Here is a 6,342-nt window from a genome sequence, read left to right on the forward strand (position 1 = left end):
AGCTTATTTATATGAAGAGGTATTAAAATATTTAAAAATTTTTAATTGCTCAACAAACGTGTAATATTTCGAAACCAAGCAAAACTGAATATTATAGAGAAATGTTATATTGCTACAAATCGAAAATAATACTTTTTTATATAGCCAATATTAATTTTTTTTCCAATTTTTTTGAACTTTATCAGTCAATCAGCTAATGCAGTTCATCAATGCCACAAGCACAGCAGGATTTCAAATTTAGACGCACAAGTAAATTACATGTAACCATACAAAATAGTGTTGACGATGCCGAACACTCAAATATTTCGGGACTATCGAAATATTTAATATAGTCGGGATCAATTAAAAGCACTACACAAATGCTAATTCAAAATTTATATAAGTGTTGATACACCCGAAAATTTTGAATTTTGGACTCGTGATATAATATTTTTTTTTTGTTTTAAATTATTAAGCCATATAAATCCAAAAAGCATATTAGTGTTTCGTAATTCATATACATAAGTATTGTAAGTTCCGAACACTTTAAATTTCGGGATTGGGGATACAATATAATTTTTGTTTTAAATTGTGGGTTTCTAAACCCATGTAGACCCAAAAAACATAGTACTGTTATCAATCCCGAAATATTAAATTCTAAATTTTCGAGATTGACAAAACTTGTGTTGCAAGATATTCATTTTAACGTAGTACTAACTATTTAAAATAAAGCAAGTGAAGATTTTACAAGAGATTTTTTTGTTTAAAAATTTCTTCGTTGTATAAAAACTAATATTATGCAACACAAATCTTTAAAATATCGAAAATTAAGAATTTCGGGATTTGTAAAATATTTAGTTTGATTTGTGAAATAATAAATTTTTTTGCTTTAAATAGTTTCCGCTGAGTAAAAATTAATATTACGCAAAGTAAATTTTCTCAATACCGAAAATTAAAATTTCGGGATTCATGCAATTTTTTCTTGAAAAACGTGTTTATTGGATACAGATGAAATTAAAAAAAAAAAAAAAAAACTAAAACAATCCCAAAATCCAGAAACAGAAAGTTTTGAGAAGTCCAAGAATATAGACATGTCTAGTAGCAAAACACTTGTAAATATTATTGAATTCATTAAAATTTAAAAGGTATTGAAAGCTAAAAATATATAGATACATGTAAAAATACACACCGTACACAAATATGCATGTACATACATATCTATGTAACAAAGAGCGGAATGATAAAATATTTTTACAAAAAATTAAAATGTCTGCACCAACACAAAGCCAAAATATTTGATGAAAATCATTTCGAAATCAACAAATAAATAAACCAAGAAACAATTATTATAGATTACATAAATCTGCAGCACCTTAATTACTCATTAATAACAACATATCAGGGTGGTTACATTATGTGAAGTAAATAAAATCTATTTTGTGGTGTTTTTTGAAATTCATTAAGTGGTATATTATATAATTATTATATATAATTATTACAATAAGGTAATCTTTTTCCGGGTTAAGCCATAAGTAAAAGGCAATTTGTACGATTTTCATGGCTAATCTCCGAAATTGAAATATTTGCCTAGGAATTTCGAAATTTGGGTTCTTGTAAAATATTAATATTAATTATAGTAAGTAGTTATATAATTCGGACATAATTAAATCCGCTTCTTTAATCTTAGGCGAGTGTAACATTTTTCAGTCAAATTTATGCGACAGTTGTTGTAAGTGATCAAAATAAATTAATATTTTCTATTTAAATAAACTTTGACCCATATTGATCTTTCATAACATGGTACACAGTTGTTAAAATTTGGGAATTTGAGTACAACAATTAATAATAATTTTTTCAATTAGCACAAATTCGAAACTGGAGGACAATTATTTCGCATTTCGAAACTGAATTCGAAAAACGTTGAAGTTACACTTTTTCTTATGACGTTATATGGAAAAGTATAAGTATGAAATATTTCGGATTTCCTTCATTTCGAAATATTTCGGCATAATTTCGAAATTCGAATCAAATATTCCGATTTTGAAGGCTTACTTCGAAGAGAGTAAAAATTTCACTCTTTCTTATGACGTAATCAGAAAAAGTTCAATATAAAAAATTTTAAATTCCCTATCTTTTCGAAATTAAAAAAAAAAAAAAAAAAATTATAATGACTTTCACGGTTACTAAAAATTGATTAATGCAAACATATTTAGTTTATTTAGTATTTTTGAAGTAGTTACTATTTAATAAATTTTCATATAAGTATTTCTCATCATATTTTTTTTTACCCACCCTAATGTACATTTTGTAAGTTACCTGGCGGGTGGTTGATTAACACTGTTTAACTGCGGCGAATTGTTTGCTTAATTTGTAATGTAATGGATATAATTAAAAATCTTTCGCAATTCGTTTTTTGTTTCTATGTATTCGAAATTTGCCTATAGCCTTGGTAGTTGTACATAAAAATAGCCATGTTCAATGTGAGTTACACAAATAAACATAAATGAAAAATTAAAAAAAAATACAGCCAATAATTTCAGAACATTATAAAATATTGGAAGTTGCTTTTGAGCATGTTTTTACGAAAAAAGACACAAGTTTGTTTGAGCAGACGACTAATTGAAATAACGGCAAGCAATTAATAGTAATATTAAGAAGCAGAGAAGATAAAGTCTGAAAAATTAAATGAAGGTGCTTAATTATTTACGACTGCAGCTCGAAAGCACAACAGTCGGTACCTAAACTTTTAGAAATACGAGGCAGCCTGAACTCATGTGTTTACAAACATTTGCTCACGAGTACACTTTTTTATTTCGACAGCTGGTTTCACAGCTACACCTCATGCAAATTCTTTCACTATAACATAAAATTCGGTGTCCTCAAACTCATAAGTTTACTTTGACAACTGGTTTGACAGCTATCCCTCTAGGAAATCCTTCCACTATAAAAAAATAAAAATCCGTTATCCTGCATGCAATAATGCCTTAAGCGTAATGAAATTAATGCCAAATATGTATATTTCGAATTTAGTTTTAAAATGTTTGAAAATCTTTCCTTTTCCAGTTGAACAAAAATGTTTTGAAAATAGGCAAATTACTTTTGTTAATGCACACATTTAAAAATGCATAACAGTGTCAGAAAGTCTAAATGTTTATAGAAATGTTAATATTAAAAAAAAAAAATAAAAAAAAAAATTATTTGTCATTTTTCTTTCCGAATTTCGTTTTAATATTTGACATTTTTAAGCAAATGCGTCAAATAATAAAGCGTATAAGCTTTTTCAATAATAAAGTACAGCAACTCAAAGGAAACCACTGCTATAAATTATGCAACAAATTGTTTGGATTTTCCCAAAATTATTGCGATATTTTACCAAAATGACAATTTGGATAATTGCCAGGATTTAAACTCGTTAAGCTGGTGATTAAACGCATTAACAAACAAAATTAAATTATTAATAATTATGATTCGAAAAATAACGGTATTTTGCTGTTTTCAAAGTACAAAGTTAGAATAAAAATAAATTCACAATTTTAAGTGTTAATGTGTCTACCTGGCTTTGGTCTCTTAGCAAAAATTTTGGAGCTACTTTTTATTACATAAGACTTTCTAACCACTTTTGAATATATTTCTCATTATTATTTCTATTTATTTATTTTTTATTTTTTATTTTCAGAATGCATTTAATTTTCTAAGCAGTTTCAACCTAAAAATTATTTTTTTTTTCTATCTGAGGTATTCCAATATGGGATCATTTATTGGTTGAATATAAAATCGCTTTTTTACTTAATGAAGTCATAAACGACAATTTGTTGTTTTTAAATGGTGTATCCATATCATGTATAGAGTTTAGGATTATATAGGGATCATATAGCCGTTTCATATCTTCCTTTGAAAACGGTATTCAAATTGTATGAGAAGTACGCAGAGCAAAGAACGAGATTACCACTTCGCACAGAGTTACTGAAGGAATTAGACCTACACCTGGTAAACAAAATTTTGAATCTAACTAATCATACTCGAAGCGCTAAAGCGGCTATATTAAATAATTAAAAGCAGATAGCTCTGATCTGTAACAAAGGTTTCCAGCATGAATATGTGATCCCAAGTGTCCATAACAAATCTATATGACTTTTAGGTTCTTGATAGTTTGATGAGATCATGAAATCAATATCTTCTATATTCCTTCGTTGTAGTATGTTTTTGATCCCGCGTATAAATCTGACTTCTTCAAGAAACTCAATGTTATTTCTTCCATTAATTCTATGAAAATTTTCAAAGCCAATCGGCATCCTCAGGAATGTGGAATATTTGAAACTATAATGGTATGTTGCATCCCAAAAAAGGCAACTCCTACATTCTAAAATTCCTATAGATAAGCATTGTATCTGAGCAAGAATAAAGTTCAGTAATACCGATGCCGGTGTCGTAATCGCTTATCAAAGCGTCGTTAAATAAAGCGATAAAGCTGCGACAGACGACAAAACAAAAAACAATACAACAAAAGCCAAAAAACAAGAACATAATAAACCAAAGTAGACAACAGCCAAAGATTGTGAAAATAATAAAGAAAAAATAGAAAGAGAAAAAAAAAAAGAAAACTAGTAGCAAAAACACAGAAAATAAAACATTGAAAATACAGCAAAACAAATGCATTAAATATAAGAAAACTTTTGGCGGCATTCACTTTTTGTGACTTGTACGCAAATGCTCTAATACCAAGGGGTGAGAAAAATAACAATAAAGGATAGAAATTAGTGAAAGGTGGAAAAAGGTGAAAATGTAGTAAAGCAAAAAACCGACAGAACTTGGAATGGAAAAACTCCTAAAGCAGGGTGTGTAGCATAAAAAGAGAGTGTGAGTTCAGCCAAAGGCGGAGCCAAGGCATATCAATCGTTATGTGGACATGGCAGTAGCATGAGTCGATCGATTGACACAAAAGAATTTTGTTTGATTTTAGGACAGTTCAACTGTGTGGCCGACGGGTGATTTATGAAGAGAGTGCATGGCATTGTCTCCAGACATAAACGCGATGAGTAACCTGTGACTCCAGGAAAGTGTATGAAGCATGGCAAAAATGGAGTCAACGAAATGGAGAAAATTATAAAAAAAAAAAAGAAAAATAGGGGAAAAGTAACTGTAAACTGCCAAAATTAGGACAAAAATGTAGGTCAAACTGCGAGCGTAATTATTCTGGTGGAGTGTTTGAGCAAATATGCCGTTGCTTTTTTGTATTTGTTGGTATCTATGTCAATTCAGTGGCGTGTGAAAAAGCTACTTTTGAAAAAATGCACGAAATTTGGTCTGGAAAAAAGAAAAACGAAAAGCTAGCGGCAAGTAACAACAACAAAAAGTGTATGGAAGTAAATAATACATATATAATAATATTATATTTGTATACCTGTATTATTCAAACTGTAAAAAAAAAAAACAAAAAATGAAAAACGAAAATAGTAGCAAACAAAAAGCAAAATAATAACCAAATTGAAAACTATAAACATGCGGGTAATTGAGTTGTTTGCGTTCGCTGCTCTTGGCTCGTGGCATAAGGCACCCCCACAAACGGATCGCGTGCGAAAGCGCGTAATTTTTGCTACAACTTATTTTGTTTCATTTTTCCCTTCCACTTTTTTGAGACACTTTACTTTTGTGTGTGTGTTTTTTTTTGCGTTTGCCGCTCATGTCTTCATTTTCCATTCATTTGGCCGCGTGCATAATGCGCGCAACGCACACACCCGCTCACGCTAGGGGTCGTAATTTGGTGAAAATGCACAAGCACACTCATGAGTTTTGTGCGTATACAAATTCATTGTAATGTGTGCATGTAGTGGTAAACTAATGCAAATGTAAATTGGTGGACACTTACCCACATGCAAACGCTGCTGCTGCAATGCGGCAATTTTTGGTCAGATGACGAAATGTGGCAATTTTATTTTGCTTAATGTTTTTGTTATTGTATATTAGTGTATTTTGCTGGCAATTTAATTTGACAACAAAATTAGTCGAAAATTCGTGCGGTAAATTCTATTTTCGCTGAATAATCGGCCACAGCTTTGTGGTAGCAAATTATTTGGTGGTAGATTTTATTTAATTTTTTAAGCAATATTAAAGGATTAAATTTTATTTAAAAATTTTTTTTCTGTAAACACAATTAAAGTAATTGGTTTTTTAAATTTCTTTATTTCTTAAAAATTTTTTTTATTTTTTTTTTTTTTTTTTTTTTTTTTTTTTTTTTTTTTTTTTTTTTTTTTTTTTTTTTTTTTTTTTTTATGTTCTTATTGGAAAAACTGATATATTTACACCAAATGTTTACCACATTTGGCACTTTTGTTGCAATGTTTTTATTCACTTAGTAATATTTTC

This window comes from Bactrocera latifrons, unplaced genomic scaffold, assembly GCF_001853355.1.
Source record: "Bactrocera latifrons isolate USDA-ARS-PBARC rearing strain unplaced genomic scaffold, ASM185335v1 scaffold_17, whole genome shotgun sequence".
Lineage (NCBI taxonomy): Eukaryota > Metazoa > Arthropoda > Insecta > Diptera > Tephritidae > Bactrocera > Bactrocera latifrons.